Source organism: Cyanistes caeruleus, chromosome Z (assembly GCF_971803275.1).
Source record: "Cyanistes caeruleus chromosome Z, bCyaCae1.hap1.1, whole genome shotgun sequence".
NCBI classification, from domain to species: Eukaryota; Metazoa; Chordata; class Aves; order Passeriformes; family Paridae; genus Cyanistes; species Cyanistes caeruleus.
In genome coordinates this window covers 6,339,574-6,349,644 of record NC_141732.1, presented here as the reverse complement: position 1 = coordinate 6,349,644, position 10,071 = coordinate 6,339,574, and positions in this window count along the sequence as shown.

The following is a 10,071-nucleotide window of genomic DNA, read 5'->3' as shown; positions in this document are numbered from 1 at the left end:
CTCATCTGGAAGATTGCTTTCTTTTTTACCCTGTGAATAAACTCAGCATTTCCTTCTGACTTATCAGTTGTCTCTTCAAGGTGCAAAGTGATATTCATGTCTTCTTTGGTGTGCTTTGAAAGTGGGGAAGGCTCTTCTTCAGTCATCCTCTCCAAAGTGCATTGCCTTTGGAATTTGGCTCACTGGCTGGGTTTTGCCCAGCTGTGTGGTATGTCTAATTGAGGCAGAAAGGGCAATGGCATTTGCAGGTACAAGCAATGGAGGGGTGGGGCAGCCGAAACATCCTGTGCAGATGCAGGCCTTCAGCTGTGACTCCAGAGCATTTGGGTTCCTGCCATTTGGATTTGTATCCCTGTGGTGGTTTCACATTGATTGATATTTGGAGAAGGAAGAAACCACCTATGGAAGTGATTTTTTGGAGAGAAGCTGCTGGGAGCTCCTTCTGTGCTTGGGAAAGGTCAATAGCTGGCTAGTGCTGAGAAGTGACAACATTTTGAACCATTTAGAAATTAGGTCTGCCTCTGTGAGATTTACATTTTTAAAAATAAAGCTAGGGAAACCTCTCTCTTGGCTTCTGGACCCAGAAGGTGACGGAGCTCTGGTGAGGCCGGCCCTGCTCGTCCACGGCCTGTGCTCCTGGGAGAGGCTGGGCCGGACCCCAGTGGCTCCTGGACGGGGGATGGAGGCTGCAGAATCCCAGCCCCAGGCAAGGCTGGGCCACAGCTGCTGACATCTCGCTGACACTAAACCCTCTCCCCAGCACACACCAATGGCTCCAGGCCAAGCCTCCCCTCCCAGCAGCTGCCGGGCAGAGAGAGGGGCCCAGGGCAGCCTGAAATCATCATCATAAGTGCTGCTGCCACTGCCCACGACCATCTGCAGACCTGGCAAGATTTAAACCTTTCATTTAACCCTATCAGTGCACAGATGAGAACTGCAGACCACCATTCTCCCCTCAAGAGAAAAGGACAAAGTGGGGACACGTAGAAGACAACATGAAGACGCTGGGGTCATTAAAGTAAGAATCAAAGAAGGTGAATGAGGAGATGTCTCATTGTTGGGCTGAAAATTTCTTTTGGTAGGGCTATGGATATAGAAAATGATACACAGAAATATCTCCTTCAATTCATGAGAGAGGATGGGGGAATGAAGCATTCAAACTGTGCATGTGAACAGAGGCATGCATTGATAAGAAGCCAAGCAGATGTTGCAGTAGCTGTGATCCCATGAGAAGTCTGAACAGAGAGTGAGAGAGATGAGAGTGAGGAAGACCTTTTGTCCCCAGGGAGAGAAGAAGAAAAGCTCTGTTCCCAGAGGTGATGACAGAGACAGATGAAGGGAACATTTGCCTTTGAACAACTCATCCTTAAAATAATAACCCATGGCTGTGAAAATGGGAAGGATTTCACAACTGCAGAACTTAACCTGGGCAGATGCTATCTGTGGAAATGAAAAGCCATGAGAAACTGTTTCTTGTAGAGAAGTCTCGGTGGCATGGCAAGAGAAATCTTCTCTCCCTTCACGAACTGACAGAGGAGTATTGTATTGTTGGTACTGATTTAACATCCCATGTTTTGAGTCTATGCTGTCAGCTTGGAAAGGAAAGAAGTTAGTCAGGGGGAGGAAAGGAGTCCTGGAAGTCTTATTCTGATGCTTCTCCTTCTTGTAGTCCTGTTAATAAAGTTTCTTTATACCTTTTATGTTTTGAGCCTGTTTTGCCCTTCTCCTAATCCATATCTCCCAGCAAAAACAAATGAGTAAGTGCACTGGTGATTTTAGCCAGTGCTAAACCCACCACATTATTTAATAATTATAAAATAGAATTATTACAAGAAAAATAATTGTCCTGGTGTGACTTTATATATCTTGAGTTCTGCACCTTTAAGGTTTGCTTTGGGAGCTGGGGGGAAGTTGAAGCTGCTGGAGGCTGATGGGACTTTTTTCTCCTGACCAATTACTAGTCATTTCTGAGAACTCCCAGTGATTCTGACCACTGAAAAGTGAGATCAACTTGTGAATACCTATCGTAAGGCTTAAGACTGGGAATTTCTTGTTCTCTTTGGTTTCCATCTTTTGAACAGGTAACAATGCTCCAGCTCCGGCTCCAGCTCAGCCTCTTCCTCCCCAACCAGGCCGGACAAGGCCGCGGAGGGTGGGGGGAAGGAGAAGAGCAGAGGCAGCCGGCCTGACTTGGTTTGCAGTTTGTGCTACTGAACTGAAACCTGACTCCATGAACATCTGCAGCTTTCCAAGACTTGAACTCTTTTACTACCTGGATGAGACTTACAGATTAATCCTTTTTTCCCAGAGAGAGGGGAAGAGAGAGAGAGAGAGGGATAATCAACATGAAGAAGGCACAATAAAACTATCAAAATCAGTGAAGAAAAGAATTAAGTTTTAGATGGGGAAGAGAGAATCAGGAGATGCTTTAATAAGCTGAAATATTTTTCTGTTTAAGCTATAGAGATGGACAATAGTGTTCTGAAAATAAAATTCCTTTAATTCATGACAGAGTATATTGGGAGGAATAGAGTGTTTCAAAGTGTGGATTTTAAACAAAAGGTGGAGTAGTTGTGATACGTGATGTGCTGGAACAGAGGGGGAGAAGTAATAGTTGAAGATTTGTGGCTTTGTAGAGGCAAAGAAAAACCTTCTGTTTCCAGAGAGGCTCAGAGAGACAGATGAATAGAACTTTTGCCTTTGAATAACTCATCCCTAAAAATGACATCCCTAGAATCATTTGACCCATAACGCACCTCAGAGTGATGTGAAATGGGAAGAGACAATTGATGGCAGATTTTTGCGCAGCTGGCATCAGAGAAATAGAAAGCTATGAAGAAAATTAGTTCTCTTGTGAAAAACTCCATAGATTAGCAGAAGAAGACTTCTGTTTCTCTATAAGGACGGATGAAAAGACTATAGCAAGAATTGGGACTGTTGCAAGCACCAAAGTTGTTTTTTTGTCTCTATATTGTCAGGTGAACAAGGGAATGGTTGGGTAGTGGGGGAGAAAAGGGTTTTCTGGAGGTTTTATTCTGGTTTTCTTATTCTTACAGTTTTTGTTAATAAACTTTCTTCATTCCTTTTAAGTTTGCAGCCTGTTTTGCTCTTGTTCTAATCCATATCTCCTAGCAAGAAATAAGTAAGTTTTCTAGTAATTCTTTTAGTTACTGCTTTAAAACCACAACATTTATTTGGTGTGTTGGCCGGGAAACAAAATTAGCAAATCTAAACCACTACACAAATTAATTTATTATTCTTGGTGTTTGCCAAGAAGCTGAAATTAGCAAATATAAACCACTACAATCCCTAAGTGCAATCTCTTTGGCTGGATGAGAGTCTTGCTCAAGTGAGAAAGGAGAAAGATCAGTGGTGGTGCTCTGCAAGGTCTCCTCTGGTGCAGATCTGTCAGGGACTGGGAGGTGAGAGCTGGCTGTAAGAGGCGGTGCCAGGTTTCCCTCATCTGCCTCACAACCATGGCAAGAACAGAGACCGAGACCCTGAAGACCACAAGGGACTTTGTGCAGAGCTTCTGGCCTGGTTGAGGTGGATGTTTGCTAAGTGATTGTTTGGAGGTGTGCTTGTCCTGACACCAGCTTTCCAGAGCAACAGGTCACAGCACAAGAGTGATGTGGTGCTGGTGAGCAGGGACTTGTGAAGAGCGGCCTGCTCTGTGCCTTACACCGGCTTCTCAGAGCAACGGGTCACACCACAATAGCCTATAAATCTCCCCACCTTTTGGCCAACTGCCCCTCACTTTGAAACAGACTATAAAAGTGACTTTTCTAAGTTACTTTTTGAGAGAGAGATGTCCCCACAGAAGACACCAGCACCCCCATCTTGTCCATTGGTAGCTATAACCCCCTCCTTTTTTTCTCTTTACTTTGCTTCTTTGTCCCTCCCTTCGCTCTCGCTCTCCCTCTCTCCCTCTCTCTCTCTCTCTCTCTCTTTCTTATTCTCTCCCTCTCATCTATTGCATAACCCATGTTGCTGGCACTAAAATAAAGGTACATTGTTGCTGTTATGATTTAACCTGAAATTCCTTGGTGTCCTTTTTGCACTCGGAGATCATACGAACCTCTCACAACTCCCGCTTGTGTTAGAGGATCGTGACAGAGGCCCTGCCATATTTGATCCATGTTTGAGCAGGTCAACAAGACAATGAAGAAAACGGTATCAGTTATGGGGTGGGAACTTGACCCTTGCAATAGAAACAATGGATTGGTCAATGGGTGGGCAGTTAACTTTTGAGAGAGGAACTGTTCATAATGGAGGCATTGTTGGCATGGAGTCGGTATTCTGAGCCATCGTGGTCTCATCTCACGTGCCGGCCATGTGGGAGCTGATGCTGTCACTGGGAAAATTCCACTCCTGAGCAGGAGATATAAGGCCTGCTTCTGGGCTGGAGGAGTGAGAAGGACAAAATGCAGACAGATTTGATGCTGGGGATGTCCTGAAATTGCACTGCCTACCTGCCTCTCCTGCCGAGCACCATGCTTCACCTCCTTCTTCTGCTCAGTGGGTTTCTGGGAATCCAGGTGTTGGTATGTATTCTTTGCTTCTGCAACTAATGGAATAAATTTTCTTTGCAACCCCCACTGTGTCTTGGCTTCTTTTCTACATGGGTCTCCTTCTGAAGCTATGACAATGACTACCAGAGAGCTTCAGGACCACCCTATTTCCATTTCAATATATTCTGAGACAGGATTTAAATATGTCAAGTAATCTGGGGAAATGTTTAGCCTGTGAGTTTCAGCAAAGTACCGAAGATGTCTTAGTTCCATGGATACAAGCTAGTAGGTGAGATTGCTACATGTGCACAATTTAGGGAAGGGATTCTCCACACACCCTGCACTGAAATAGAGTAATATTTCCTTTTGAACCCTGAGCTGGCTGTGGGGATTGGGCCCTGCTTGGTCACTTTCATTTTGGCCATTTCTCTTGAGCAGGTAAGAAAGATCAAAACAAAATCTTTTCCAGCTGTTTCTCTCTGGTTTACCTTGCGGGGGGCCAAAGTTCTGTGCTGCAGGTGGCCCAAGTGTGTGCAGAGCAATGCCTGCAGAGCCTCCTCAAAATCCATCAGTTTCCTCACAGGTCATCATCACTTGTTCCAGATCTGGCAGGAGAAAGAGCCCACAGCACAGTGGGCACCATGCCCTGCCCAGCCAGAGCTCTCTGGCACTGAGCAGCAGCAGCAGCAGCAGCGCCAGCACTTTTCAACCTGCTCCTGCCTTGGCTTCACCTGGGGGACAGAAGCCTCAGGAAATCAGCACTGCCACTGATGTTCCCAGCCTGGAGCAGCTGCTGCTGCTGGTGGGCAGATCCTGCCAGTCTGACTGCTTCCAAATGGGAATAAAGGCAGAGGCAGAGACGGACACACAGAGAAGCTCTGGGCTTGTGCAATAAATGGGAAAAGGTATGGGGGAATGGGTTAAGAATTATAACACCTCTTTTGTCAACAGTGCCTTTTCTCCTGCCTTTTTCTACCTTCTCATTTCCTATCTTTTCTCCCTTCCCAATCATGATTGTCACAACTCTCTTGACCATTTCTCACTCTTGTTTCCCAGCCTTTTTACCTCATCTTCCTCACACTTTTCTTCTCACCTTTCCCACCCTTTTCTCCCCTCTTGTTTCCTTATCCCAGGTTGCTTTCTCAAAATTTCTCCTTATGTTTCTCACTTTTCTCCTCATGCTTCTCACTCTTTTCCTCTCATGTGTCTCACACTTTTTTCTTCACATTTATAATTCTTTTCTCTTCATGGTACTTATACTTTTTTTCTCATATTTTGTTCCCCTCTTTCACTCATGTTTTCTGACTTTTCCCACCCTCGGGTTTCTCTATTTTTTTTTTTTTGTTGTTCTTCTGCCTCAGGTTTCCACAATGTTCCTCTCACATTTCCTGCCTCTTTTACTCTTTTTACAAATAAAACTTCTCATGCTCTTCCCCTCACATCCTCTCCCTTCTCTCCCTTTGTTTCTCACCATTTTGTACTCATGTTGCTTAGAATTTTCCCATCATATTTCCTGCCCTCTTCTCCCCTCACCTTCTTCTCCTCTTATCACTCACATTTCTCACCATTTGCTCCTCATGTTTCTCACCCTTTGCCACTCGTCTTTCCTACCCTTTTCTTCCCTCCTGTAGTGGCCAGGGATCTGGCCAGCGGTGTGGCCATTCTTCCCTGGAGGGAGGAGACCCCTTAGGCTGCAGATGGTTGCCCTCTCCTTGGGGGAGAGACCCTGGCTGGCCACCTTTACAGGTGTGCTGAGGTCAAAAAGCCACCCCCAGCATGCCTCCAGTTTTATGTACATTCTGTGTTTCTCACTGGTTATTCCCTTTGACCCACCCTTTTCCACAGCGGATAGAAATTAAGTTCTCTCTGACCCTAGCAGCTTTTGAACTGGGATTTCTTGGAGGAGAAAGTTGAATTAAAACCTCCTAAGAGATCAGAGCTACGAAGATCTGTCTCTTTTCTTCTGTATTTGCCTTAAGAGCTGTTTTCACTCCAGCAGCCCTTTTGAGGGCTAAAGAGCTGAAAGCCCAGAAGCAGCTGCTGAGGTGCCTGAGCCCTGAAGTTCTCACCACCCCACCGTCACACACAGCTGACTTCTCCTTCCCATTTATCTCCTTTCCTCACTCACATTTCTCACACTTATGACCTCCCATTTTCTGCCTTTTTCCCCTCACATTTCTTCACCCACTGCTTCCTGTCAGTGACTCTTTCTCTTCAGGAGTTGATGGGTTTCTCTTGTTTTTTTCCTGCAATTCCCTACTCAAAATATCGGGTGCTAGAGCAGCAGCCCAAGAAGCCTCTGCCTGTGCATCTGCTGAACACAAAATCTCTGCTCAACCTAAAGCATCTCAGTTAAGAAGAATCTAAGCCACAATGGATTTCCTGCTGCAGTTTGATGGGTTATTTTCATTCCTACATAGTCTTCATAGTGTTCTAAATAAACAGGTACCCTGAGGGATAGATATCACAGGTGAGCACCCATTGCACAGTCTGCTTTCAGTTAAATTCCATCTCCATTTTCATCACCTCACACTCACTATGAGTCCTGCATGGAAGACCCAGGCTCTGATGCCTCATTGTGCTTTTGGTACTTTTTTTTAGCAAATGAAATTTTCTATTTTAAAACATTCAAACCCTGGAGTTTCTTTCTATTTTCACGTGAGACTACTGCCAGCCAAGGTGTCCTGGGGTGACTTTATGATACTGGTATCCCCAATCATCTGGTTTATGTTATATATTAAGTTCTGCACCTTTAAGCCTGGCTTTGAGAGTAAGAGAGGGAGAAGAAGAAGTGCGCAGTGTGTTAAGGAAAACATCACTCCCACACACCCCGCTCCTGGACTGTGTTGTCTGCAGCACGGACAGACAGCAGAACAGAGTTTTCTCTGGCTTTTAGTTAGTTTTAGCTAGCTGAGGCAGAGGAGCTCCCTGGACCTTTGTTTTTTTTTCCAGTTTTCTTGGATGTGTGCAAGCCTGCTATGGACTGAACACCCAGCCAAACCCCGGGAGCTCACGCCTGTGGCCCACCAGGGCCTGGGCCTCGGCACTTTCCAGCGCTGGAGAGACTGATAAGAACCTGAGAGAGCCGAGCTGCACCACATGAAAAAGACTTTTCTTCCTAGACTTACCATCCCATCGAACAGGAAGAGGTTTTATTATTTAATATTACTCAATTTCTGTTAAATAAACAGCTTTTTCCACTTCTCTCCACAGAATTTTTTTTTCTCTTTTCCCGGACCTGTTAGTGGGGAGGGGCATTTCCCTGTGGAGATCCCCATTTAGAGTTTTCCTTCCTGATTTGCCCTAAACTAGGACAAATACAGGTTTTTGGCGCCCAATGTGGGGCGAGAGAAAGTGGAAAAACCTGGACTGATTGTTAGTTGTATTTATTCTGTATTGGGATAAAGCAGTCAGTAGTCATATTGTTTGGATACATAATGTCTCTTGGGGTGGAAGCCTTCGTGTGAACCTGGTCCCTAAAAGTTTTTGAGGTTTTAATACCTGTCTTTGCCCTCTTTCACAGTAGAGGGGCACGGATTAGAATGGTTATTGTGCTGGGCTCGGTGATAATGATTTATAGGAAGTTTATAGAACTACTGAAGTTTCTGTCAGGTATGTTTAGCTTATGGTTTCTTCGCCTGACCCTGCCTCCCAGTCCTAGTATCACATTTTGGGAGTTTATTGGTAATTGCACCCAGTTTGTTAGAGGAAGACCAGGGGATGAAGCTCTTCAGCCTTTTCTTTCCTTCTTCTCCTTTGAATCTGTTATGCCCCTCTTTGAGAATATCCAGTTTCCCCTGAGTGTTAAGGATACCACTTTCCTGGTAGTACAGCTGGTTCAGCTGTTAAGCTTCCTCCATATAGTCTGCAGCTTCTCTAGGATGAGGGCTGAGATATCCAGAAGAGGCAACGAGACCCCTGCCCCAGAAGTAGACTCAGGTGTGGGAAATCCTGAGTAGTGTAGAGAATGGGAGAGAATTGGCCGAACTCTGAAGGAATTTTCTGATCCCCCAGCCTGGGAATTTTCACGTGAACAAATTCAGAACCCAGATGAAGTAGGGAAATATCTAGAAGAGAATTTCTGTGATGATTCTAAAAAAAAAAAATCTCATTGCAATAAGCTGGGCCCTAGCATATGCTTATCACACGCTGCTAGATACTGTAGGGCAGGCAGATAAATCAGCAGCTACCCCAGTGACTCAGGCTAAACCAGACAGTGAGCCTAAGCCAGCAGCCAAACCAGACAGTGAGCCTAAGCCAGTGTCTGTTGCTCCTGCCACAAGAGGCATGAAATTCAAAACCAAAACCGATCGGCCAGTAGATGATGATAATGGTGATGCGGGGGAAAGACCCTCAAGACCAGCAACTGACACAAAATCAGAAGGCACTGGTGAACCTTTCTCCCTGAAGGACCTTCGTGGCCTGAGAAAAGATTGCACTTGATGACCTGATGAATCTATAATTAGTTGGTTAGTCCGTCTGTGGGATGTTGCAGGTGAGGCTACAGTTCTAGATGGCACTGAAGCGAGGCATCTGAGATCCCTGTCACACGATCCGGTTATTGACCAGGAGATGATGAGGGGGACTGACCCTTATAGACTCTGGGAAGGGGTCCTAAGAAGTGTAGCACAAAGATATCTGTGTGCAGACGATCTCTATATACAGCAAACTCGTTAGAAAACCATAGAACAAGAGATTCAGCGCTTGAGAGAAATGGCAATAGTAGAAATTGTCTTTGTGAGTGACTTAAGTACTAGAAATCCAGACCTGGTGCCATGCACATCTGTGATGTGGCGAAAACTTGTTCGACTTGGGCCACAAGAATACGCTTCTGCTTTAGCAACAATGAAGCAGGATGACCGGGAAGAGACTGTGCTGGATATGGCGAAGAAGCTTCGAGCATATGCAAATACCGTGCAATGGCCCCATACAGACAAAAATTGCAGCTATGGAAACACGTATGCAAAACTTCCACGACAAAATGGAGGAGAATTTCAAGAAACTCAGGGAAGACCTTCTTCCAGTCTCAGCAGTACAGACCAAGAGCCCTGGTACTCAACGCAAAAGTTCCCCAGATAGAGGAAAAAAAGCTACGAGCTGAGCTGTGGTTTTCCCTACGTGACTGTAGAAAAAACATGAAAAGATGGGATGGAAAATCTACTGCTGCTCTGGCAAAAAGGGTGCATGAACTGAAAGACAGCAAGACTCAGGGGGAATACTCCACCAAAAAGAAAGCCGCTCCAGTAGCCTGTAGTCAAACTGACAAGTATGATGATAACCAAGCTTAGAGGGGCCCTGCCTCTAGCCAGGTAGAGGCTAGGGAAAACCGTGTCTTTTGGACTGTGTAGATTCGTTAGCCTGGCACATCAGAACCACGAAAATATGAGGCCTTGGTTGACACTGGTGCACAGTGTACCCTAATCCCATCAAGATATGTAGGGGCAGAATCTGTTTCTATTGCTGGTGTGACAGGGGGATCACAGGACTTTACTTTAGTGGAAGCTGATGTGAGCCTGACTGGAAATGAGTAGAAGAAGCACCCCATTGTGACTGGCCCAGA